The 27,825-nt window shown below is 39.4% G+C and overlaps 1 long non-coding RNA gene across 1 annotated transcript; it reads right to left on the bottom strand.

Annotated features, from left to right (window-relative positions):
• Window positions 1-388: 388 nt before the first annotated feature.
• Window positions 389-27,825, bottom strand: LOC121652063. The gene is made up of 2 exons (XR_006012555.1): window positions 27,717-27,825; window positions 389-537 (listed from the first exon to the last, which is right to left on the bottom strand). It is a non-coding gene; the product is annotated as an uncharacterized LOC121652063 (long non-coding RNA).

The following is a 27,825-nucleotide window of genomic DNA, read 5'->3' as shown; positions in this document are numbered from 1 at the left end:
TGTTGGGGACCTGTTTTGTTGTTGGGTGTTTTTGTTCCCCTCATCATTCCCCCACCTCCTCCAAGTACAAAAGAAAAAGAGAGTTGACATTCAGCACTGGTGTGGAGAAGCCAGAATGACAAAACATAACACAGCCTACCACTGCTGTCACCTGTGTGGGGGTGTTTTTATGCCTGTTTGTGTGTATGTGTTTGTGCACCCTTGGTTACCAAACAAACAGTCCAGACATTTTGTACTCAAGGACAAACTCGATAAAGACCTAAAGGTTTTTTGTTTTTATACGCTCTTCCAGTTGTACTTGTAGCCCATGCTTGTTGTCTCTTACGATCACAGACAGCATTTGTTCAAGAGTCCCTGATCATTCATATGTTCAAAAGCTACTTTTTTACATCACGATGGACTGTATTGATTCGCATCTTGTCCTTCGTCTTGTTGGAAAGCAGTGATGCGACCAGTCCTGCAGGACAGTTGGTGTCAAGGCGTTGATGCCACATTGTCTCCGGTGCTGGAGGCCCCATTGAAATGCCAGCCGAGCGTCTGAAAGAGACAACCTCACTGATCAATCAGGAATCTCCTCATTCATTATTCACACTGAGCCCATCCAATCGCTCAGAGCCCAGGGCCACCACACACTGTCATCAATGCTGCCATTGATTATCAAGCCTCATCAGCGTTTGTTTGGCTTGTCAAATCAATGCCTTTTTAACGGCAAACCGTCCCTGCAGGAGACCACAGATGAATATTTCATATACCTTCTGATCCAATCATAATTCAAAGCTTCACACATCTAACCATCCTGTTCTTACCAGAAATACTTTTTTTTATTATTCTTTTTTTCTAGTGCAGATAGTCAGTATAACTAGATAAATGAAATCTTATCCTTGTAACTTATGCAGGCTCTTTACTGAATGCTGTGAATTAGGGAGTGTTGTAAGGAATGGGTGTCTGCATTTAGTTACTTTTGTGTATTGCAGAATTCTTTGCTTCTAAACTAAATACTGAGAAGTATGTAGCCCGCATTTCACAGCAGCAGTGCAAAAATAAAATAGTTCAGTTGAGTTGTTTCAATAAGCTTCATGAATTTAGCAGCTTTGTTGTAAGACTACACCAGATGATAAATCATGCAAGGACCTGTGATTAATCTAAAGCTGGCTAAAGTATGAATGGATTTCTTTAATATTGAAAAGATGTGCAATCTAGTTGAGGCTTGGCAGCCTTGATGGGACATGAAACACTAAATGAAACCGTAAGCATGGTTAACTTCATAACTTAAAACAAACTTTGATTGAGCCGCTTTAAATGAATTATTCTGATATCAATGGTTAATCAGTGGCTGTGCCATTCCAGAGTAAAAGATTTCTGCCCATTTCTTTTGACTTCAGATTCAACCCTGATCCACCTGTTTGTGTAGCGGTTATGACAGGTCAGTGTAGAAAAACTAGTGCTGACAGGCAAGCTTTGCTGGGAAATGCAAAAGAGCATTCCCCTCCCTGTTCTATGTGTGTGTGTGTTGCGTGTGTCTGCGTGTGTGCATAAATACCCATGACAGGAAGTCAGCAGGAAATGGAGGGACTTCCACACCAGTGTTTACTTTTACATTTCAGCGAAAAATATCTGGCTCCATTCTAAATAGATATGACCAAAGAAGGAATCTCGTATGTTCATGAAAAGAAAAAAAGAAATATAACCATTATGTGCCAGACTAATGTTTTTGTTTTTGATTTGATATTCAGGGTTATGTTGATGTGTGCAAATATCACAACTTTTAGGATGTGTGGACACCAGATGTGCACATGGTCAAACGTCATACATCAGAGAATAAGATGCGCTCTCTGTACATTATGAGTGCAGGCCTGTTACAAGTCTTGAGTAGTTACTAGCTGCAGCAGCATCTTTATGTGTTAGAACAGCTCTCCTGGATTTTCTTGGGCAAATTATGCTAAACAAAAGGGTTTTGATGCTGTTAAGCCAAAAAACACAAAATCCTTCAACCCATTTATGTGACTTGTTGCTGTAATCACGAAGCCTTGAACAGAGTCCAAACTTCTGTATCCTTAACTCCTCCCCTTGTTGTTCACCTTTGTTTTTCACCCTTTATCTCTTTATCTCCTACTCTCCTCCTCTTTGTGTTTGGAAGGATTAGTTTGATAGGGGAGCTCTGAGGACTCTGTTTACTCTAAAGCACATTCAGAACACATCTTTCTCTTTTCTGGAGTTTGTGCATGAGAAAAAAATGGGAGACAAACCTTTTTGTCAAGGACTCCCACATTGCTGTCTCCCATATTAAACATATCTTTCTGACTCCTTTGTCCCCCTGCATTCTTTCTTACACTCCATCCCACCTTATCCCAGTAGAGTTTTTTTTTTCCTGTTTCTCAAAGGTATTTCAGCATCAGCTCCAGGCACATCTTTTGTTCTTCCCTTCTGTATCCTTTGTGTTAACACCCTAACTGCAGTTACTTTGCCCTTAGCCAGGAAACACAGGCTGGCCCGAAGCTCTGTTTAAGGGAATAGCACTGGATGCAGACAAACATGCCAACATCGAAACATTAAGATGTAGACACGTAAACCTTCCGCCTTTACGTCTGTTGCTCTGTCTCACACACACACACTTGGTTACATGGCGGTTTCACTACCTGGGGCTATGAATCAATGAAAGCAAACTCTGAAGTGTTTGACCTCTGCGTCTGGCTGTTGTGCGTCAGCAGATATTTTCACTCATAATATTGCCAACAGGGAACACACACACACTCAACCACACTGAGGTGTACACAAATGAACATGGCATGGCATCTAAAAAGGAATGGGCTGAAAAAGGAGGAGATGAAATTTTTTAAAATCAAAATAAGTATGTTAGTGTATGTATGTTAGTTCAGATTGATCGTGTTCATAGACAGATTTTGTTTTATTTGTTGTGTCAGAAAGTTTGAGACAACTTTGACTCTGGAGGTGTATGGTAATCAGCCAGTAGAAAGGTGTGGTATCACCAGTTTTGGGGTTGTCTTTATGTAAGATAGTGAACTTAATATTGCCCCTGGTGCATTTATTGTCCACATGAAGGGAAAATATTGAAATAAAGATACAAAACACAGAAACACAAATTTCTTTTTTTTTTCTTTCTAAAAAAGGATAATAAATAAATGACGTGTTCTGGAGGGTGATGGCTTCTGGAAGGAATGATCTCCTGTACCTCTCTGTCTGGCAGTGAACTTGAAGAAGCCTCTCACTGAACACACACTTGTTTCTACCGTGTGTTGTACAGAGGATGTGAGGAATTGCCCATTATGTCCAGCAGCTTGTACACCATTCTTCTCTGTACATTCATCTCCAGTGGCTCCAGATCAGTCCCCAGAACAGAACCAGCCTTATTGATCAGATTGTTCAATTTCTTTAATTCCGGCTCTGATGCTGCTGTCCCAGCAGATGGCCTCAAAACAGACTGCAATGTCCACAGCAGACTTATGGAAGATTTGCAACATCTTGGTGCAAACATGCAGACATAAAAGCATCTCAGCTTCCGAAGTAGAATCTACTCTATTATCCCTTCTTGTAGATGGTGGGGAAAATATTGAAATAAAGATACAAAAATACTGTGTTTGATTTCCAGTCTAGTCTTTTGTGCAATAGAACGCCAAGGAAATTGTATTCCTCCACCATCTTCACCTCTTCTCCCAAGGCAAAAATGTACACCTCCTGAAATCTACAATAATCTCTTCTTTTATTGTGTTAAATATGAGTCATTTCATTTATTGATTGATTAAATTGAGCGCCAGCAACCAAAAAGAATTGAAAAAGTGGAAAAAAAAAACAACAAACCAAGACAAAGTGCCCCAAGTGTGAAGTGCAACAACCAAAATAGAACAGAAGTCAGTCAAAAGTAATAAAACTGTCTCCAAGAGGCACATCATGGTTTCACTATGGTGCTAAATTAAGAAAAATAGACAAAAATTAAATACAATTATCCATAAACAAATTAAAAGGTGACATTTAAAGTTATCTTATAGTGACAAAAGATGACCAAGAGGAGCCTGAGCATCACCTATTTGAACCAAGCCTCCAATAAGGCTTGGTTCTGAAAAGAAACACAAATTGCATGAAAAGCATAAACCACTCAGTTGACAAAATTAACCAAATTATTAAATCTGCCAAAACAGCAGATGGCAGGATGCAAAGTGACCATGAAGAAGACTAAGATGGTAATAAATAAACTCAAAATGAGAGAAAAAAAAAGACTGTACAGATGCACAGTTCAAGACAACAATCAATAACATGATCTACCTGAATAGCTCTGGTTGTCTCAGGACTGATTTAGCCCAGATGTATTGGTCCTTAATGAGATAAATGACTGTCAAATAACTTTCTGTCTGTTTTGAAGAATATATGCGAAAACGAAGTGAAATCTTTTGTGCATGTGGACATTCTTCCAGACATTTGTTGCTCTGATCTAAACATGCACATGCTCAATGATAAAAAAATAAACTTGAAAGGAATGTATGTGCATGTCTGGTAAAGTTTCTCATACATGAATTCTAGTCTTGAAAAAGTCTTTGTACATGAGCATGCATGTGCATATAGCGAGTGTGTTTGTGTTTTCATGTATGCTGTGCTGAGTGTATGTGTGAGAAAGAGGCTGGCTGAGAGGGAGGGTGTGTTAGTTCTCCCTGAGTGAGTTAGATCTGATAAGGCTGACAGCCACAGGTTGATATTCCTGAGAGCAGCCAGACTCCTCTCTTCACACTGCATGGCTGACACACAGACCTACAGAAAGAAATAAGATTTATGTCTCTCTTTTTGAAATGGTTTGAAGAATAAAAAACAGAGTTAAATCGTTTTTGTTTGTTTCCATAGGCGTGCAAAAACTACTTTTGAGCCACTGCGTGGGATCTGCTCATGCATCGGCAGTTTTCTAGTATAACATTTACTACAATTACAAAATTAAACAGACCTGGGAATTAGCCAGCAGGCACAATGCCATGCAAATGCTCCAATGGGAAAAAGTCTGTATGTGCCAGTGTGACAGTTATTCATATATTCACCACACCTCAAAGGGAACGTGTTCTCTCAGAGGCCTACTTCAAACATAGCTGTCTGTTTGTGCTCTGGTCATGTCTACCTATTTTCTTATATTCATCATTCTGATTTGCCTCCCCCAGGAAAGACACTACCCACCCAAAAACACTTCAACATCTTAATGTGCATACATTTTATCCATCTGATTTCCCACATGGCTCAGGTATACAGAACCACACTGGCCATCCCACGTCCAATACAACAGGCCATCATATTCACATCTTTGCTTACATTCATAAATGAATGCAGAGACAGTGACACACATATTCACATCAACCCCCACTGGTTTCTTTTACCTTCATGTATGATGTTGGCCCCTTGAAAGGGCAAAGCTGTGGCACAATGACATTGAAGAGAATCACAGAGCCTTCTCTATATACAATGAAAGAAGAGAGAAGGAGAGAGGAGAGAAAAGGCTGCACCCTTATTCAATTAGTGGCACTAGCCTGGAGTAATTACTTCTACTCTCCCTAATTCCCATGTAAATTTGCAACGAGCGCTGCACTATTTTAATACAATTTAGCGTTGCTTTGACTAGGTGCCAGTGTTGTGCACATGGAAGAAGAGCTTTGTGTGCTTGTTTGTGTGTGTGTGTGTGTATTTAACTGTACATTTGTTTCAGGGACAAAACTGACTTAGAAACCTACAAATCTGCTATCACCTTTCTCCTCCATGCCTGCTGTACACACACATGCCCTTAGGAAACACTCAAATTACAATCCAGTAAAACTGCCAAATAGAGAGGCACATGTTGGAAATCTTTAAATTAAATGATTAAGTTTTGTTTTTGGATTATAACCCACAGGGTGTCTTAGCTCTGTTTGCAGTGCAGGTGAGTGCATTGGATAATAAAAAGAGTATCCCATTCACTGCAGCTATCTGTTAACTGCATCGATTTTCTCCCGCCAATAAATCACCTGAGTAGATAATTGTTCAATTAGGCCACTAATTGGTCTGCATAATTAATCATCTTAGGATATTGTTCAAGATGAAAATATTGGTCTGTGTCAAATATTCCCAGGTAGCAAATCTTTCTGTCCACCACTGACACTCAAATCAATCCTAAGCCTTTCAGTTTCTCCTGGACACAAGTGGAGGAATGAACAAAAGGTCTGAAAGAATTCATAGATTAGCATTATTAGTGTTCAGCAGGCTCCCACTATCACATACAAAGTGTATAGTCAAAAAAGCTGTGAAGCAGTGATGTATACACAATGACAAAAAAAAAAAGCTTTAAAAAATGCAAATGCTTTGCCTTTTACTGTAACTTAAAAGAGCTAAAATAATAAGGACACATTATATCTCAGAAACTAGCAAAGTAATGCGGTTAAAAAGCTGATGGGAGCTTGGCGGAGAGAAATGAACATTGTCTCTCTGAGGCTGGTGGTCTGAAGGTAAATTGATGTTAAGAAGCTCATTTTTTAAATTTTCAGTGTTTGTTTTGTCTTTTTTTTTTTTTTTTTTGCAGAACATTGTTGTATATTGAAGGCTTTATATACAGGCTTTATAAGCCTGCATCCCATTAAATAAATTGAAATTCACATGACCCCAAAAAATTCCCTAAACTCATCGGGATTATTGCCATTTCTACATTTTTAACCACAGGATTTAGAATATTTTCAGAAGTACATGTAAATGAACCAGTTTTGTAAACTCAGAATATCTTTTCAATTAAAATATAGCTTCCACATAGTCGAGCAGCTTTGGAGAACAATGACAGGCTCTTCTGCTGGTACTTTGAGTCACTTTTTCACTGTTACATGTTCCACCTTTTTCAAGTTTGCTGGAGTCTTTTTTTTTTATAATGACAGATTTCTTCTTCTTCTGAGGGTTTTTAGTTGGAATTTCTGGCCAGTTTCAAACTGTTTATCCTCTCTGTTTGTGTTTTGTTCAGTGTTGTATTCTTCAGGTTGTTGACCTGCCTGAAGACCAATGCCTTGATATTATTCTTACCTAGTTTTCTGATGCATGAATTTGCACTTCAGTCTTTTTCTGATCATCCTGAAACTTATTAAAAATATTTCTTGATGTTGTAGTAGTTGGGCAGGTACAAAATTCACCAGACAGATTAGCACCTAACATTAGGTGGTAACAAGAATGTTCACCCTCTCTCGGGACCCCGGTGTACCCTTATGGGGTTCCCAAGGAGCATTATTACTTGAAATGCAGGGTTTCCAAGAAAAGGTTTTTCCAGGGACTCGGCCATGTTGTAATCAGTGTGTTGCTGGATTGTTCAATAAACCACACACGGTTGTGCGCTGAAACGTGAGAAATTGTTTTCAAGTGATTTCTTTGCAATTTCCACAATGTTCTTTTATGCAATAAAAATGATCATTCACCAATTCAGATTATATGAAATTATAAAATTAGTACAGGTGTTGATCACATAAGTTTCTTCCTAATTGTTGTAAAGTTGACAAAAACGCAGCTTTTAGAAAATGATAAATCACAGTTTTTTTTTTTTTTTCTTTGCTTTGCCAATCATAATGCATTACAGTTGGTTCACTTTACCTCACTATAACCTCATTTTGATACATCTTGTAGTGTCCAAATCTGTGTAATTTTCGTTTCAATATAACGGGTGCAGTTAAAGTTCAGTCCTAATAATTTGCAGCCTGAACAATTTGATGAGTGGAATTTCCCATCCGAGTCATCAGCGGGGCTTTGCCAAATATGCTGCTGTATGGCCTGACATTCATTCAGCATATCTCTATCCTGTTCTACTAGAAAACAGATGAGCTGAGAGGCAGACAAGGCAGTAGAACTGCCTAGAAACTGTTCTTGAAAGGAAGAGTGAAGCATGGCATGTATAAAACCCAAGCAGTGGTACAGGAAGAAGGGCCAAGCTATGTTTGGTGCTAAGCTTGGGCATTGTTTGTTGATCTGTGTACAGTCTCTGTGAACTTTATTTGAGGTGAAAACAGGCCATGCATAGCCATCTTAAGTGTGTATATGGATAAGCAGAAGGCTGAAGCTTCAGAGGCAATATTCTGTGTGTGTAATCACATTAGCAGGTGTGTCTCAGCTGTTGAAGCGATTTAGTTTGCGGTCAGCACCCTTTGACCACTTGCATGGCCTCTGACTTCTCTCACCTCATTTCTCTTTTTCCTCTTTGTTTCTCACTGACACGAAAAATATAAAGGCTCTTTTTACCTGGCCTGAATCTAGAGGTGTTACAGCACACAAAGCAGCTGTCCATAGCAGTACTGTACATAGATTTGTTTGGGAACAGGGCAGATGTCACCTGTTTTTCTCTGTGTGGAAATCCCCAACTCCCCAGGCCCTGCTGTGCAATCCAATGACTCACTCATAATTTCAACTGAGTGTGTGTGAGTGTGGACTGGTGCAAATAGTGTCTTCATACTTGGGTTTTAAGCACATAAGTGCTTAGTCTAAATTTGGATGTGCTTGTTTAAGAAGATGTGTTTTATTTTTAAATGTATTTTCCCTAAAATGATTAGTTTTAATTAGTGAAGACACAATAAAACATTTGATCACTCTGAAATATGTCTCATGAAAAAAATGGGCTTTGTGTGCAAGAGCAGATCTGCATATGTGGTGATGCTGTGCTGGTTTTTCTGTTTCAAATGATAACCTTTGACATTTACAGTTGTTTTCCAAATGACCTTATTAATATTATCTCACGGGTCCTGTAAGACTACTTCTCTGTTTTAAGTAAAACTCTTCTGCTTCTTCTCTGATGTATCTACATTAGCTTCTAATTATCAGTCACAAATTATGAATTTTTTCTTCCATCTTACTTTCATATTATTAAAATTAACAGCTTGTTCCTCACACCTCTTCAGAATTGTCCTGTCCCATTACAACCTGTATTTAAGCTCCTTACTTTTCTAACACAAACTTGGTCTCTCGCTCTCACAGTCCTTTTTCATTATAAGCAGCACTTTGCTTATCTGTAAGTGGGAGGTGTGTTCTCACACAGGTCTGAGCCATTTTCACTTATTCAATTCAACTGCCTTGATTCACTGGCGCGTTGATAAATGGAATAAATTAAATATTTACAATAGGCAGAACACCCCAGCAAGTAGTCTGTACATGCACAAAGAAAAGAGGTGACTGTTTTTCAACAGCCAAGGACACTCTCTCTTCTTCTCCTCTCTGTATCTATACGGCTCTGACGTATTGGCAGAGACATGCAGGTATACACGTGCTAGCACCCACACACACACACAGAAGAGTGAACTGCTTTTATTTTTCTTTTTTTTAGGCCACACATACACAAACATGCACATTGACACATATGTGTTCAGCCTCATGCTCTCTGTCACACACGTGCCAGATAATATACACAAGTTGCTGGCACTCTGATATGTGCTGGTGGATTGATCCAACTCTTTTATCTGCTAAATAACTTACCATCGATTGAACAGGGGGAAGGAGGAGGTGGAGGAGGAGTAAGAGGAGGAGGAGGGAGACATGGATGTGCTGAGAGAATTAAAGCCCACCAATATTTCTGAGCTGTCCGCACTGACTAAACAAGTCACCATGTCCCGTACAGAAGGGAGATTCAAGTCAGAAAGAACTTTAATTCTAAATATTCCTACAGTGAATTAATGTACACTATATAGATGGCATTATTTCACTTTCCTCCAAAAGCCCCTGAGCACTGTGCCTTATGAGCCTGAACTCTAACAGGTACTATCTATTTCTTATCATTTGAAGCAGCCTAAGGAAAAATGTAATAGTAGGCCTCTCCTCAGCCTCAGGGGAGCCCGCTCTACACCCATAGAGGGTTCAGAGGCTAATTGGATATATCACTGTGAAAAACATTTAAAATCCCAAATCAATACCTGCCTCTTTAATGCTTTTCCTGAATAAGTGCTCCTCTCTATTGCTGCTGACCCCCCTCTATCTTCACACTTGCACCCCTGTCTTCAGCACAATCCCTCACTACCTATAAGGGCCATGTGATACGTGTAGGGGTCAATGAGCTAAGGGCTGCTAGAGGCCAAAACAGAGCGAGCCCCACGGGGGTCTTAGAAGTGAATGGTGGAAAGGGATATACATATGAGGGCTGATGGGACACCTTCCTAGAAATAGCATCAAACTTTTCTACTTGGTATGAATAGAGTAGCAGTAACAGGCTTATTATGAGCTGCATGTCAAGTTCTGTGCATGCTTTAACTCTTGGTGCAAGTTCTAATTTGTGTTCATTGCTGGCAGCTGCCATGAGTGGGTTGGGGTGTATAAGTGTCCAAAGGCAGCAGCTGAGTGTATGTAGGTGTGAATCAGAGGAGAGTAGAAGTTTGCAAAAAAACAAAAAAAAAACCAACAGATGTCCAGGGCAATGACTCAGATTTGCTTGCACGTCTCCCTGCACCTGAAGCATGGATAAGGTTTAATGCTGAAGGCCAGCAACAACTCAAAACTTCCCAACCCACCCCCAACACACACACACACACACACACACACACACACACACACACACACACACACACACACACACACACACACACACACACACACACACACACACACACAATAAAGAAAACCAGCAAAGGTTTACAATTTTATGCTTATGAGCAGAATAGCTTATTAATCAATAATAAAAAATTGTTAATTGCTATCTTCTGTCAATCAAATTATTGATCAGTCTAGCTCTACAAATCACTACTGTTGACAGAATTAAATCAGCATTTGTTTATCAGTCATGTTTTGTTGACAACTTTTTAAAGCTTGCACTGACGTCTTTATTGCATCACGTTTGTTATTTTTCTCAAGAGATTATCATCAGCTATGTTTTTAAGTTTGGGGCACTTGAGTGCTGTTTCCAAAAGGAGCCTGAACGAGGTCTGTTAGTTCTGTTATAAACCTTTCACACTTGCTCCATTATAGCTCCTCTACCACCTTGATGGGAAGTGGAAGGGGGTTGAAGGCAAGCTGTTGCTGAAAATATTCCAGTAATCATCAGCAAGCTTGGAGAAGAGAGAATTGGTAGATAAAATCATTATTTGCATGTCCTGTTTGTAGTCACTGCCAGGGATCAAATTGGGATGCTGGAGCACGGTTAGCAGAGCCCCTATTGTGCACTGCCCCTGTTTTAAATGTTGTGTGTGAGTTTGCACCATCTCTGTGTCTTTATGTGTGGACGGATTTGGATTTGTATGAGCTTTAGGGATCAGTTTCTAACTGCCAGTATTTCATACTGCCAACATTATTGCCTTTGACATAGTTTCATTTCCAGAAAAACAGGAAGCAGAGATGGTTGTCTTGCACTTCTGTCCCAGCGGCTATAGTTAACGTGACCCTGGGTGTGCATTGATGTTCTTGTGTGTAGCGTATGAAATAATGATTGCGTATTTGGGTTTTTGTTTGTGTTTGTGTGGTTCCGTTTAGGGAAAAATAGCATGTGATAGTGGGTCAGTTTGTGCGTCAGAGCTGTATCTTAATTTTTGATATGTTGATGTTAATAATATTTAATTGATCAAGGGCTCTGCTCTGTTTTTGCTCTTTAAACTCTACCTTTGTGACTGAGGTCATGAACCATTGCCCTATCACTCGTGGTCAATAACTGGATGTGAGACGTTATAAGTGATTCCAGTTCTGTACAAACGGATACATCTGACACTCTGTTTTTCTTGGAGTTTGTCTGCACTCTGCTTACAGTTTCACCCCTCATCTCCTCTCCTATTCCCTTTCCATCCCCCGCCAAATTCCCTCCTCCATATTCTCCCTCCTCCCCCATTCCCACTCCTTCCTTCCTCTGTTTGCTTTTGCTCCCTTGATTCACTTTTAGTGCCAACTTCTTCCCTTTCTTTGTCAAATTACCCTCCCTTACTCTCTTTACTATGTCTGCTTGACTGCAAAAAGAGGCTAGGGACAGGAAAGCATGTTAGCCAGCAACTGAATGGCAAATGTGACTTTAACTAATTTCTAAAGTTTTATTTATTTTTTTACAACTAAGTACAACAATGAATGTTGTTAAGTGATGGCTTAATGTTGGGTTGAACTTACTAGGAGGTAATATAAAGCAGGAAAAATGAATAAGAAAACTATTTTCAGAGTCACCAAGGTGGCTGTCTTATAACGTGTCCAGGTGGACATGATAACTTCAGCTAAATACATAACTGAAACAGTTTTATTCAGTTTTAAATTGAGTATCTGAAAGAAAGCACCATCCATTTATCAGTTCTTCTTCTGGTGATCTCAGAAAGCAAAATCAGATTCAGGGCCTAAAAATCATTGCTCAAAAGTGTGTGTGTGGGATTTATAAACTTTGTGGTGGATATTACTGGTGAAGTTAATTAGAGGTCTTGAAGTGTTCTGCTTGTACCTAATATTAATATGCAGCTTTGTTGTCTCTTTCTGCTTCCTTAAAATGCATCCACACAAGGAGAAACAACATGGAGCTGCATCAGCTCTTAGCAGTCTTGGGTTGACCGTGTTTCTATCAGAACATATATCGTGTTCCTCCATGTCAGATGGTGAGCCATTTTCTGTTCTCTGACTTCTCTACTTAATCTCTATTAATTTGATAACAGTTTTGTTAAAATCTCTTTTTTTTTTTTTTTTTTTTGTAAAAAGCTCTTGGGAGGGCCAAGCTCTGAAATGAGCATTAGATTGGCGAGGTCTGTGTTATTCAGTGAATTTCTGATTTTTTCTAAATCCTTATTTGTGGTCTGATTCCACGTTCACATGGTTTTAGAGTCCCTTAACAGTTTAGTTCTGATCTTGTTATTTTCTGTGTATCTTACTGAGTCACTTGGTGTTACCTATGATGGATTCATCCATTATTAAGGAAAACGCAGGACTTTTAGCAGAACTTTGTCAGTTTCTTCCACAAGTGTACTTGTAATGACTTGGCGCATTTCTAACAGTCCTTTTCATTAATGTAGCTACCATTTTTTGGTGTTTTTTTTTGTAAAGCTTTAAAAGAAGGATAATCCATCTCTTTTAATAATTTAAACAAATGAGAAAATTTAGCATTAGGATTTAAAGATGGGGGGCTTAGTCCTCAGGAGATGACATCCAAAGTTGCTCTTTTAAGCCAGTAACGAAATCATGACAATGATTAGTTAAAAGCTATGTTGAAGAGCAGGTAATGTAATCATTTTGAGGTACTGTGATGTTATTTGAGACACAAAGCTGTGTGGGACATGAAGAAAGTTACCATGATCTCATGCTCTTGCTGAGTTCTTCTGGAAACAATGATGTAAATGCAAAATATATAGCATGGCCCCAATCCTTGACCTTTGTGAATGTATTTAAATTACTGTGTTTGGTTACAACCAGGTGTCTGGCCGGCTATATGGAACCCCGCAGCACATACCTGGCTGTGCCACCTCTAGTCTGTGATTGGCGGGCTGTGTCATCACCTGCCTGTGATTGGCTCACTCATCTACTGTCCACCTTGGGCTCCACTACTTAAGCACACGTCTGATAGTCATTCAGGGCAGCTGTGGTTTTTCAAGGCAGCATGCCATTTGTGAAGTATGCAGACTTGTGGTTGCATGTTTTGCTAAACTGTTAACTAGGCTGAACTGTTTTATTGAAGGCTGGGAAAGCCTTATGTTAGCTCGGCAGACTTAAAAGCTCTCATTTGTTGTTTGCTGTTAATCAGTGCTAGAGTAGTATTTCTCTTGTATACTTTGGATTAGGGTTTTCTTTGTCTTTCGTTTTCAGATTGTGTCTCTTTCTCCATACATCTGCTTCACCTTCTCTGTCTCTAGGTCTCCATGTCCTCTCTAATGGGCAGGTTAACATCTGTTTAAATTACTTGAATAGTAGAACTCCACATTTCTGAGGGGCAGACTTCCTGTTAAAGCCTTTAGACTCACATCCTCAGCAGATGTCTCTGTCCTCTTTGTCCCTGTCCTGTCTCAGTCTGTATACAGATGACAGAAGTGATGGAGTAATAATTATTAAGATTTTTTATTTTTCACTGATAACAGCTAGGGAACAAGCTGAGCTCACTCTATTTTCAGGGCTAACTAACAATAGCAATAACAGAACTCAACATCATGAATGAAAATGTGATAAACGGATTTAATTTTGCTGCTGGGAACTTCACTGTGCTGTGTTCCAGACATGGATGAACACAGCTCAAGTGATCACTAACTTCACAATCATTAAAGCCAGTAATGAAAACAATGAATTCATCAATCATCAATTTTTTAGCAGGAGCTTAAGAACATTTTAGTAATGTGGCTCTAGACCCCCTAAAATAGGCCGTATGACACCCATGTGAGAAATGCATCTGAGTGGTGATTCAAAGTTGGTTAAAGGTATGACACTGTACAATTAACAAACTGAGCAGCATATGTTGCCACTATTATGTTCACGCCACAGATATATTATGAGCCAATTAGCCTGAAACTTTTCTTTGGCCTCTTGGTAATGTAATCACTACCATCTCTATCTGAGGATCTGGAGGATATGGGTCATTACTGACATCACTGACATCAGTGCCACCACTAAGCTAAATTTAAATACTCTCAAGCAGAAGGAATGAGTTGATGTCTAACACCGTAACATACTTAAAAAATACCTAAATGATGCTGACTAAACTTTAGACTGTCAAATAACGAACAGAAAGCTACGTATTAGTTGCTGATGCAGAATGGGCAAAACTGGATTGAATAAAAGTTTGATCTTTTCTTCTGATACAGGACCTAACAAAAATTAACTTTGATTTGGTCAATGACTAAAGTAATTAGGATATGGTGTCAGAGCTGAAAGCATTTTTTTTTTCCAGAGCTTTTTTATGCAGCTGTGATGACTTAAATAACAGGCATGCATTTACTTACTGATGTGCAGAACAGTTTGTGGCAGCATACCTGCTTTAATGGCAGCAACTTAATTTTGTCCTTAATAATTTTTTTTCACACCTTCCAATCTATATAAGCTGTTTCTTTTCCAGATTATGAATAAAATGACTGGTATACTTCGTGAAGATGTGTCATAAGACACATTAAACACCCAATACTATTACAAAGAATGACTGTATGAACATGTTTGTAGCACAGGCCTCTTCTCCCTTGCTGAGTGTGGGATATTCAGATAGATAAGCAGATCAAGTTGAGCCAAAGTTAAGGTTCAAGTGATGATCATTTAATTGAAATCAATTTTGTTAAACTGGCATTTGAAACTGACCTTCCGCTCAATCATATCACTTAAATAAATAATCACTTTTAAAGTGGTGCTACTGCACTTTGACGCTTCCTAAGAACGGCTAATTCGGCATCTGTCTTGCTTCCTGTCTTTTCTCTGAGCTCTCTCCAGCCAGTAAAAGTCAGTCCAATGTTGACTCTTGACTCTACTTTCTCTCTCTTCTTTGTTTCCTCTAATGATGTCTTCTAGTGTATCTTTGATGCATCGGCCATTATGTAGTATTGCTTTGATGTATAGAGATGGATTGTTATCCATTTGTGCAGGAAGAAGCAACCAAACTTTTGATTTTCAAAATTGTGTGTAAAGGGCCATTGTCTGCTTAACCATGGAAGCTAAGCAGGACTTGGTGGTAAGTGGCAACTATATCACTTCACTGTGAGATTTAATATTCACATATTGAAATTTGCAGCCAACAATAATTTTCAGTTAATATTCAACCTTTAATCTTTTTAAATCAATTTATCAATTTATTGTTTTGTTTTGAAAGTGGCAAAAATAAGTTCAATGTGATATCTTCAACTGTCAAATTAGCATATATATATATATATATATATATATATATATATATATATAAACCTAACTTTCTTGCAGCTACCATGCTGCTGTGGAAAAACTGAAAATGTCTATCTCAAATAGGAGGAAATGAGACACTAGGGCAAGCACCTCACAAAGTAAATCTTAATTGAAATAAGATATAAAAATAAAAACAAATGGTAAATCCTGCAGCTGTTTCTTATAAAGTTTCTGTTTATCTTCAAAGAGAGACCTTATTTTTGCTTTCCACTTCCACAGTACACAAGAACACATTCAGGAACCTGATTTCCAAAAAGAAAGAAATTGTTATTGCTACAGTAGTGTGTTGATATAGTGATGTATAAACAGTATTCCAAACACAATTCTGGCCTTGGCGTTCTTCTAAGTTAATCTGCAGGGTGCATCTTACTTTGTGTGTATGTGTGGAGATGGGACAGATCCTCTGGAGTGTGACTGATGCATGGAGACACACTTCATACAGTTCGAACAAGCCAGAGATTGACATGATAACCCTTCACCGTTAACCCTAAAAGGCATAGTACTTGTGTACTTTGTTACTTTTGTTTGTGCAAGTCTTCTTCGTGACAATACATTTCTAAATGCAAACACAAATATCCACGCAGCCATCAGCGTAAACAAGAGACAAAAGGCAGGGAAAGAGGACTTTAGACTGCACCATATGGCTGTAGTTTATCCAGCTTAGTGTCTTTGTACAGGCAACATGTCTGAATATAAAATCATATGGTAAACACAGGAATTAAAGATGTGAATGCGGGCGAAAACAAAATTAACTGTACATTTGGAATGGGGAAGATTTCTTCAGAGAGGAAGAATCGAAATAGATTCTCAACTTCCTTAAAGTAATTTGTGCCTTTTTTCTCTGTATTTATGTGTCCAGGAACTGGTCAACAGCTGAGAGTCAAATGAAAAGAAAGTTGATCATTTTAAAAAGAGGACCTAGGAGTTGCCCTGAATGTATTTGTTGCATCTGTCTTTTTTCCCATTTGTCTGTAGCAAAAAGTCACTCTTATTCCAGAAACAAGTGCCATGCTGTTTTACATTTATTATGAAGATGATTGTAATCTGATGCAAATAGTTATTTAAAAGAAAAGTAGAATATTTTAAGTTATGGTCAAAGCTTACATTTACAGTAATTTAAAGTTAAAAATGTCCACATAAATGTTGCAAGGTAGAAAGGATTCAATACATGCACATGTAGGCTATGGTGAAATCCCATGCATATTTATCTGTTGTGAGATGGCCAAATATTTAGTTTGTGTCATTGCAGCAGTGACAGCTGGTCAGACAAAAAAAAGAGGATTAAAAAAATAAGATCACATAATGTCAGGCTCCTAGCATTCTTATAGTTTTTATGCCTCATATGGACAGTTGCAAACATAATACAAGCACAAACCTATGTGCAAAATGCCAAATGCCCCCACTTCAACTCCTGTTAATCATATTATCTGGAATCCCTAGCACTTAAATCCATATCTGCTGTGTGTATTAATCACAGGGAATCTTGTTATCATGTCTATATTAATTAAAGCCATCTGCCAGGGACAGGGGTGAGGGTGGGGCTAAGGGGTGGATGGTGTACTGGGCTTCCAAGTCATCCAACTTGATGTTCAAGCAAGATGTCAGTTAACTATTTTAGGTAATTTTGTGCTTTGCTGAAACTTTAAACTTTCCAGTACTCTCATTTTGTGTGTTGATTCAGGCATCACAAAGGGAGATTTAGAGCGAGTTGCTGCTGGGAGTTGTAACGTGACTTGACAGGCACTTCCTGGTTCAGTGTCACAGAAATCCTCTTTAGCTGGTGATCATATATCCATCTGTCTCTGCTGTCAGAGTATATTATTCATTCATGGCATGAACACATGCATGTGTAGGCTTTAACTTTCTATCTGTGTAGTCCTGCGGAGGTGAAGGGAATTAGGCATTTAGAGATTGGGGAAAAATAGAGAGGAATGTAAGTCTTCTTCTAGCTATGTTTCAATCAGGAGCTCCCACACACAGGAGGCTGTTTGACTGCCCGTAAGTGAAGGTACTAAAGCATCCCGTCTCTACTTATGAAGGGGTTGCCCTGCAGGAGGAAGACGCAAGCGCATGAGTGAAGTTCAAAACAAAATAATATTGAACTCAGCATTATTCAAAAAAGAAAATGCTGTTAAGTTTTGATATGTTGCCTTTTCCACAGTAAGTTATGGCTTGCAGGCAAACAGATAGTCAAAGACAGAGGTGGTGTTACCCACGTAGATGGAAGACGGGATAGGCATGTTAGATGGAAGAATAAAGGAACAGAGCAGTGTACTCTATATAGCCTCCCACACCCATCCATCTATCCCTTCGTCAGCCCCTCCTTCCTTCTGTTCACACCCTTCCTTCATCTCAAACTTCAAGGCACGGTGGAGGTAAAACATGTCAGTAACTGGGGGCGTAATCTTGGGCGGCCAGTTCTTCTCACTTAAACATGCACAACAAATACACACTAGTGCACACATGAGGCCTTGTCTGAATGACAGCCGATCAGCAGTGCCTGCTAGCGCCCTCCTCTTCGCCTCAGCACTCCCACCTCTCATCTCAGCACTCATCTGATTTGATCCATTAGCATTCTTTTCTCTGTGTTGTTCGTGCTACTGTCAGGCTCAGTGGCACAGCCTCAGTCTGAAGCAGTTGAACTGTCGCCTGGGGGGCCTCACCTGAAAGGGCTGACAGCTGCCTGCATAATCAACTGCTCTGCCTGGATCCTGATAGGCCCAGGTAGACCAGAAACGGGGAGGGGTGGTTGCATTACAATTGTAGTATGGGCTTATTTCAAAGATGCATATGAAGAATAAAAACTGGGAGAGATGTAAGTTCAGGGACTCTAAGGGATGTCTGACAATGAAAGGGCAATTAGTGAGGATGTAAGATGTTTACAAATGATGAAAACAGCATTTTTCTGACCACACCTTCAGAATCATGGTGAGTTAGTTTGGGAAATTAACCAGCAGATTAGAGGAACAGGAAGTATGTTTCTGCTTTTGGGGTTTCTATAGAAAAATAACAACTGAAACCACTTAAAGACAGGAAAACTGAGTAATGAGGAGTTGCAATGACTGATGTTATATGGTGACAAATTGATTTTTGAAGTATGCTTAGGAAAAACATTTTTATGGGAAAATTTTATATTTTATATGATTTATATATTAAGTTTATATAGCAAATTTACAGTTTGTATTGCTGTGTTTGCACTGAGTTTTTATTGAGGCAATTTAGTTTAAGTTGGCATCTCCACAATGATTTACATTTTTTATAGATCATGACATTTTCCTTTCAGGCTGTGAGCAGTAATTTGCATGAAATCACAAAGCTCTTTCTCCTTGCTTGAATCTCTTGTGGAATCAGGGCTAAATTGCACATAGCTCATAAAAATTAAATTACAGGACCTCCTCAGTTAAGCAAATCCAGTTCAAATAATACTTTAGATTCTGCTGTCCTACCCTTGACCCATTGCCCCCGACACCTGGTTTAGAGCAGAGAAGGGCTCCTGTGCTGAAGCCCTAAAATAGATCTGTCACATTTCACATCTCAGTGTTTCTGTCCCCTCCTCTGGTCCACACTGACCCAGACAACAGCTCCTCTGTTAGCCAATGTTTGCTCTGCAGAGCGCCCTCCGAAGCTCAGGCCCACAATAAATCTCCTTCTCTATTTCCTCGGAAGCTCTACCTCTGTCCACTTCTCTGTAACTTCACCGTTCAACTTTTTTTTTTCTGACTTTTACGGTAAAAACTACTTATTCCTTTGATTTGTCTCTGTTCATTTTTTTCTTCAACCTTTAGCACTTCGTCAGTGCCTTCCTTTATTGCTTTTGTGCCACTGTTAGTCATTCTCCCGTGAGATCAATTTACCTGTGGGTGGCCGATACTTTTTCCTTACATGGGCTTCTTCTGTATGTGACTGTTATGGAGTCCTCTCCTCCTCATTCTTCTCTTCTGTCATTCACCAGCTCTTCATCTTCATTGCTAAGCCTTCCAGAGCTTCTTCTAACTTTCTGGCTCCCAACTCATTTCAAATTCAATTAAACCTCCGGAGATTCAACTAACTTTTAAAAGGATTGGGGCATATCTCTGTCTCTTTCATTTGCTAGAACTTTATGGGATCTTCCTATTCTTTTTCTTTCTCCTTTCTCGTTTGACTCATTGCTTTCTATATGAATACCTTTAGTCTTCCATTTCTCTTGGTTTTTGTCCCTCATCCTTTGCTCCTGGCTTCAGCCCCTCCCTTCTCACTCACTGACTAAATGGTCAGTGTTGTCCAGGTACATGTTATTCTTGGTAGCAGACAGAAGTAGGGCATGGAGCTGTACTCTGTGGGAACAGGACTTAAACCTTTCTGTGGTGGGGGAGTAAAATTCTCCAAAGAAAACCTCATCAGTCTTCTATCACTCTACAGTGGTGATATTATCCAAGTTATGGCACAATCTTCATCTCAGTATATTATCCCATACAAATCAAACCACTGTGCTGTAGAAGTTCAGTAAATCCAAGGTAAATACAGGTGACTTAGGTTAAGGCCTGTGTGTCCATGAGGGCCAGCATTTTCTGAGTTAACCCAGAGCAGGTGTCTGGCTCAGGCCAAAGCAGAAGTATACAGTTTCTTCTTAAGAAACAAAACCTATCCACCCATTGTTCCGCAGTGGTTAGCAGGCTGTCGTCCTTCATGCCCTTAGTATTACTTTCAGTTCATCAAAAGAAATTTGGAAGATTGCAAGTCGTCCAGTGCGACATTGTGGTGATACATTTAGCAGCAATTGCCGGCCACAAACTTGTGATTGATTGTCTCGCTGATTTCTTCCTCCTTTTTCTCGTCTCCAATTGGTAGATTTAAAATGACTTGTTTGTTTGACCGTAATGAGATTGTGGTGGGGAAATTAGGACATATGTTTTTGTTTTCCGTCTGAACCGAGCTGTATACACAAACTGCGTTATGGTTTAATGGCTGCTAAGTGACTTGACCATGATGGATGTGTGACTGTAATACAGCTCAGTGACCCTTATAAAGAGAATTAAAATATGCAATTCAAACAGAATACAGCAGACAATGTTATGCTATTTTACCAATTCTCTTCCCCAATTAGCTCCTTAATATAAGGACTTACAATGAAGAGCTAATTGGTGGTTTGTAAAATACAGCTTTGTGATCTGACTCACATGAAAACATATTTAATTTACATTTTTAGCTGCTTGTTTTTTTGCACCCTCCTCCTTCTTTCATTTTTAAATGATACCTACTGTGGCTGTGTTTGTGTGCATGTGTGTGTGTGTACCACAGTGTGGATCTCTGGGTCGTGTCCCAGCTTGCGTTGCTCCACAGTAAATCACAGCCAGAGTTTTTATCATCCTCTCCAGTGTGCCTGTGAGATTCATTAACACACACTAGAATTACAAAACCCTCCTCAGCAACTGTATGTACATGTCCTCTTATATGTATAAATATATTTATTTTTGTATTTCAGGTTTTTTTTTTTGTTCACATTACAGTATATTTTGGGAGCTGCCAGCAGCTGTAGTTGACACTCCCAAACCCAAACTCAATACATTTACTTCATACTAGTCACACTTATGTACATATATCAGCATCCATTGTTTAACATACATTTGACTGTCATTTAATTCTGTGCTAGACCATCATTTCAGTGGGATCATATCCATCTACTGTTATTAGTCTGGACCCTGCAGGGGTTACTCAAGAGGTTACCCTTTGGTAAAGGTGGGAGGGCAATAGCCCTGCCTTAAAGCTAACATGGTTATTGAAGCGGCTATAGCCCCATGGGGATCTGTCTTGCAGGAAGCAGCAAGGAGAAGTTTAGCCTCTTTCACAGAGATCTCACAGCTGAATCATCTGTCACTGCACCCATCATACTAAATACACTTAACACCAGCTCTCAATGCCCTTGCAACCCATATCTGTCCATGCCACTTCAGTCACGTTCCATCCTGCTGTTTGGTCTTTGGTCTGTCTGATGGCAAAAGTGTCTCTGTGTGTGTACTCATGCTATGATAGCAAGTTTTTTTCTATTTGCTCAGCAGCTCAAAGTGTGCTACTGGAGAGCACAATGACACCGTAGTTCAAATACTGACTGTCTTCTTCTCTGCATACTCATTAAAAGGAGACATGTGTACAGATCTCCTTTTTGTGGGAAAGACACAAAAACAGATGGAGTGTTATAGAAGTACTAGTATCAGTTTATCAGTAGAGAGTGGACTCTTTCTAAAGGTATAAGTGTCACTGAGGTTAAATATTTTTAAGGTTAAAGCATCAGTTAAAAAAACAAGTTGTGATTTTGGACACAAAATGTTGTCATTAATTACAGAAATTTATTTCACTTTTTTTTTAAGTTTTTCTTTGAGAGACCTTCTCAAGAGTTAAACAGTCAACTGTAGTGAATTTTAAAGGGGCAGCTTCCTAAAAATGGAGATTATCAATCAGGCCTATTTGGGAGCAATTGTATGAGACATTTATTTGAAAATATTTAGATAGTAGGCTGTATGTGGCTTCACCTGAGGAGTTAGGTGTTGATGTACTGAGCTGCTGCTTCTGTTTGGGGTTAAATCTGAACAGTATGTGCTCCTGAAGGGTTAAGCTGCACAGTGCTGGGGCCATGCAGCCCTAAAGCTGGGCATAAGGCCAACTCCACTCATAAACATGGAGAGGTTCAAATGTGTGTATGTATGTGTGCCTGCATTTATGTGCATGTGTCTGTCTGTGCCAGGGACAGCCCAGTGACTCAGAGTACAACCCTGCCCCCTTGGCAAAAGAAGAGCAAAGTTTTAAAGAGACATGTACAATTGTAAAAAAAAACAAAAAAAAAACGAACACAGTAGTAGAGACTGAGCCACGAAAGGAGGCGCTGTAGAGTGTATGTTTTTCCTCTTAGCTTGGAGTTCAGAAAGATGATCACACAGTGCTCATATCCTGTGGAAAGATGTCAGCCTGCTACTAGAAGGTCTGTTGGGAAGCTAAGGGGACAGTGTGGGTCATAGACTCAAAAAGTGTATGTTAAAAAGCAGTTAGGAGCATATGCAGTTAACTTCTTATCATGTTGGTAGTTGACACAATAAAAGATATGACAGTCATGAACAAATTTGTTTATATCCCTGATTGCTAACTTGAACATACACTACGGGAAAAAGAAAAAGCATGCACACGCTCTCTAATTCTGTACTGCTTTTCTTTTTTGTCTTCTTTAGTCTGTATCCAGTGTATTTCTCTTTTGCACATACTGACTCCCTCTGTCTTACTTTTCCCTGTCCTTACACACACACACACACACCTACGCAAACAGGCATGGGGCCAGCTGAGTCACGTCTAAATGGCGTGGAGTGTGATTGCAGCTCACACTTACATAACCTCTGTCTCCACACCACTGTCATTAGAGCAGCTCAGCAGAACGGGCAAAAACAATTCTTTTAAGTACTCTGCAGCCAAGAGAGCCGCAGGACTCACCTTCTCAATGGATTGTGTTTATGTTTATAAGTACGCATACACACTTATTTCTACTCTGTGTGTTCTCTTCAGTGCTTCTTATAACATGTGGCGGATGTTGCACAGGAGGAAGAGTGGGCTGTGTTTATGTGTCAAAGTGTCCTTGGGCCAAACATTAACCTCAAAATTACCAGTGATGGTTAGGCTACACATCGTGCATGAGTTAGATGCAAATCATTGAATTAAATTTTTTTTAAAAATTGTATATATTACATATGTATTTTTTTTTTTACTGAGTGATGATTTCCCTGAGTTTCCCTCTGTTTTGGACAGTGGGAGTCGACATTCGGAAAGCTATTGGTGAGTGTGTATGTGTGTGCATGGTCTCTCCTTTGAATGTGTGTTTGAAAAAAGAGGGAGCCTACATTTTGGCAGGCGTCAGTTTATACAGATGGAGCAGCTCTCGTTGGATAAACCACAGAAAATTCCTCCCACTGTCCAAGTTAGCACTTCATAGGGAGAGAACCATGCACCCTTCCCACCCTTCCTTCCATCCACTACTGCATCCTTCTTCACCTAGTCCCCACCCCCTACCCCTTCACTGTCCCGCGTGAACTCCCCCAACAACACCTCATCGACGGCCCCCGGATGAAAGTAGAGCAGGCCTAGCTAGTCGAGTGTAAATGGCCATGAGTACTTTTCCCAACTCTTCCTGTGTGAGAGGAATCAGGCAAGAGCAATCAAACTGGAGGAAAGCTGTTCTCCTCTTTCGTCTTCTCTACATATTATCTTCTAAACACTACTTCTAAGAATGACGATCTTTAAGATCTGGAGAAGTGATTATGTTAACACTTGATCCTCATTACAGTGTGACCAGAATCATGACAAATGTTTTTACAGAGTAATGACACATCTCCTGCTTTTCTGTTTAACCTCAGCAACCTCTGTACCGGGCCAACTCCTTACCTCATGTAGCTGGTGTCACGGCTCGTTCACTGCATACAAATGCTCCTGTGAAATGTCATTATATCCATTATAGGGTCTAAATCTCAAGCATGAGCAACTGGGGGTCTTAGTGTTAGCAAGATTTTTTTTTCTTTCTTTCTTATTTCATCTATTTAATGCAACAGGTTGTTTGTGTTGAATTAGTTCTGAAACTAATGTGATTTTAGTTACACTGCAACAAACAGAAGATTTATCTTAGACTTGTCAAAGTTTACTGACCGCTGAGGTAAATTCATGTCAAGTTGAAGAAATCTTTGAAAAGGGAGAGTTTCCACATAACATGCAAACACACACATAAAGCCAAATATTTCAAGGCTATGCTGCTCTAATGCTTATCACAAATGACCTAATTCCTTGCCAGCAGTGTTTTCACTGAGCACCAGCATGTGTTTACCAGTGGCAGACTGCCTCCCTATTAAAGCTACCATTCCCCTGAGGCCGCAACACACATCATTAAGACACAGGATATGGACTCTGACCATGGCGTCCTACCTTTGCCTGTAGCCACATGGTTCCTACCTGTAAACCCTCCTTTATGCACCCATTTTTCTGTCTGCCTGGCTGCATGCCTACTTTCAGCGCTTACAAGCTGTCTGCTCCTTTCTTTTCTTTTCTTTTCTTTTCTTTTCTTTTCTTTTCTTTTCTTTTCTCTTTTTGTTTCCTCTTCCTTCTTTCTATCTTCCTTTCTTTGAATGTTCATTTGATAGGATGAAGGGATTGAGTGATTGCAGAAGAAAGCTGCTGAAGATGAAAAAGGAAAACTGGATGTGTAGGAGTTTCAATGCACCCCAAAGCACTTCCTCCATAATAGACTAATGAACAGCTGTCATCATTACAGCAACAGTGGGAGGACCTGCAGGTTAACCCTTCGTTTTAGAGTTACATAAAGTTGAATCAGACAAAGATAGCATAATAAACAAAGCAGTAAGTATTGGAAAAAAAGAGAAAATTTAAATTGTGTACAAGGAGACCATGTCATGGTGACATAAGTGAGTTTTATTTTTACATGTGTTTGCTAAAACAACCAAAGGACAAAGTAGTCAACACCCTGCTGCAATAAGCTATTTGCAAAGTGTACCACTTGTACTATAAGACACTAAAGAAGTGTAATGCACTCATAATGCATGCAGTTAAAGAAATCTCCCACCCAGTCTTGATGCTTTTTCTGGCTCCCCCACCCGCCATCATCCTACCCTGAGGCCAAACGTTCCCAGCTCCCCAGAACGGAGTCATTAGCTGGGTGCTAATGGTTTCAGACTTTCTAATTGAATGGGAACCCATTGATCTGTAGGTAGAGAGAAATGGTTCTTTTCATTGCCTCGGAATGACCTTGCACAGCATTTGTCTCCATTCAAAATTAAAGGCTATACATGTTGGAGCTGGAAGATTGAAGCAGGAATTTACACATGTGGAAATGGAGCAGCATCTGCTTACAAACACACATCAAATGTGCAAACTCAAAATCACAGAATCTCAGAGCTCACTGGCACACACACACACGCAGTCTCACACACACACACACACACACACACACACACACACACACACACTCTCTCACGTGCATGCTCAGTTGTTCTTCTGTGTGTAGCCTTGAAGGCTCCCACTCTGAGAAAATCAGACCTTTATCTGTGTTTGCTTCAGAGTCATCCTAGTGGGAGTCTGTACACCTCACATCTTTTTAAACACTGCCACAACAAGGGGTTGCCCAGGGCAACTGGGGTCAAGAAGGCAGCTTAGTTGAGATGTCATCTGCTGAGCAGTCTTTTGTGTTTGTTGAAGGGTGAAGCATATAAGGCTGAAAACTACTTAAAACTGATGAGGACTGAGGAAGATGCCTCCAGCAATTTGTACTCCATGTGCTTTGAATGTACATGTGAGTGGCTCTCATTTTTGTCAAATTTCACAGAAACGTACTGTGGTTTATCTGTGTGCTGTACGGGGTGATTCAGAAGAACACACATTAGGGTGTGGCAGACAGAAGTGTGCATGGTGGTTAGTTATCTTTTGAAATGCAGCATTTTTCACTTGGCAGAAATCATTACAGAAATATTTTTTAAATATTGCAACTCAAGGAAATGCAGTCAAAGAAGGCGATCAATTTCTACTTCTTTACCAAGTCATAATAATTTGGCAGTTTGTTGCAAAGCTACAAGTGAGTTATATTATCATGCAGTTATTGTTGTTGTAGTAACTGTTCCTACAGCAAAGTCTTCTTTTAATAGTGTTTTGAACATTATTTTTTTAATCTGTAAAGTGTTCTTAAAAAGAACAGACATGTTGTTTTGCAATATCTCAGCACTGTCAATACATATTCATTCACAACTCAATATCAAACTTTCCACAATATTTTTTCATTCAAATGATTGTGTGTGTGCTTAAGAGACAAAAGCCAGCTGGTTCTGGTTATCAAGCTGGAATTCACTGTAAAAATTACAACATCTTTTTTTTCTCTTTTTTTCCCCTCAGTCCTCTAAACCTCACAAACACACACTCACTCTCTCTACCTCTTTCTTGCACACACAAAACCCATAATTATCCAGCTCCATTGCCTCTCTGTGAGGACACTCCACTTCTGGAGAATATGCACTTAACTGCTAAACCAAAAAAAAAAAAAAAAAAAAGACTCACAGCCATCTGTAACATCAACAGACACCAGCGGACATTGAACCTGATTCAGTACACAACAGTCTTTCCTATAAATTTATAGAGGACAACTCTATATACTGTATATAATGAAAAGTTGTACGTCACAAGTCTCAGCATGTGTCAGCTTTAAAGACACCTCTTATGAGCTGACTGACATCATGTCTGGGAGGGACCTATAATAACATCCCTCACTGTAGATGATCTCTAGATGAGCAGTTTGTGCTTATGTGTGTGTATGTGAGCATGTGTGTATTGGCTGCATGTGTGTGTGCGCATATGTCTTTTTATGTCTCAATGACTTGTATGTTTATGAAAGCTGAAAAAGAGCCGAGCCACTGTACACTGAGGTGAGCACAGATTAAAGGAATCAGTAGCTGATACACCTAAAGTCTCATCTTGATTTTTTTCATGTTGTGGGTTATAAAAATCTCAGAGAACAGTTTAAATTAGATTTTATATATATATATATATATATATATATATATATATATATATATATATATATATAAATCTTTATCTGACTTACTGACTTTATCAGTGAAAAAGCTTTTCGAAATAAGTTTTTTCTGTGACCAACCTTAACTGACACCAGCACCTTACATCTGGTTGCCATTTTGTGCCAATGACAGAACCAGAGTTTCCAGAGGGGTAAGCCACAGTGGCACAAGGTGGAGAAAAAGCAGTCGCCCACCCATGGGCTGATTGTGAAGGGCTCCCACAACAACACGGTTTCACACTAACTAATGATAAACACATCTAACCAGTGCAGTACTTTTTATTGGCAGTAACATATATGTACCTTAAACCGTATCTGGTGGCTATTATTAAGGAATTTCAAATAAGATGAAAATGAAACTCACTGCATTAAAAGCATATGTTCGATTAGAGGAGCAGCTGTAAGACCTGCATGTTTATATTCCTGTCATTTCCTCTTGTATTTTCCTCTGAATAACTTTATTATCCTGTAGT

This window comes from Melanotaenia boesemani, chromosome 13 (genome assembly GCF_017639745.1).
Source record: "Melanotaenia boesemani isolate fMelBoe1 chromosome 13, fMelBoe1.pri, whole genome shotgun sequence".
Taxonomy (NCBI): Eukaryota; Metazoa; Chordata; class Actinopteri; order Atheriniformes; family Melanotaeniidae; genus Melanotaenia; species Melanotaenia boesemani.
This window is presented reverse-complemented; position numbering and strand designations above follow the sequence as displayed.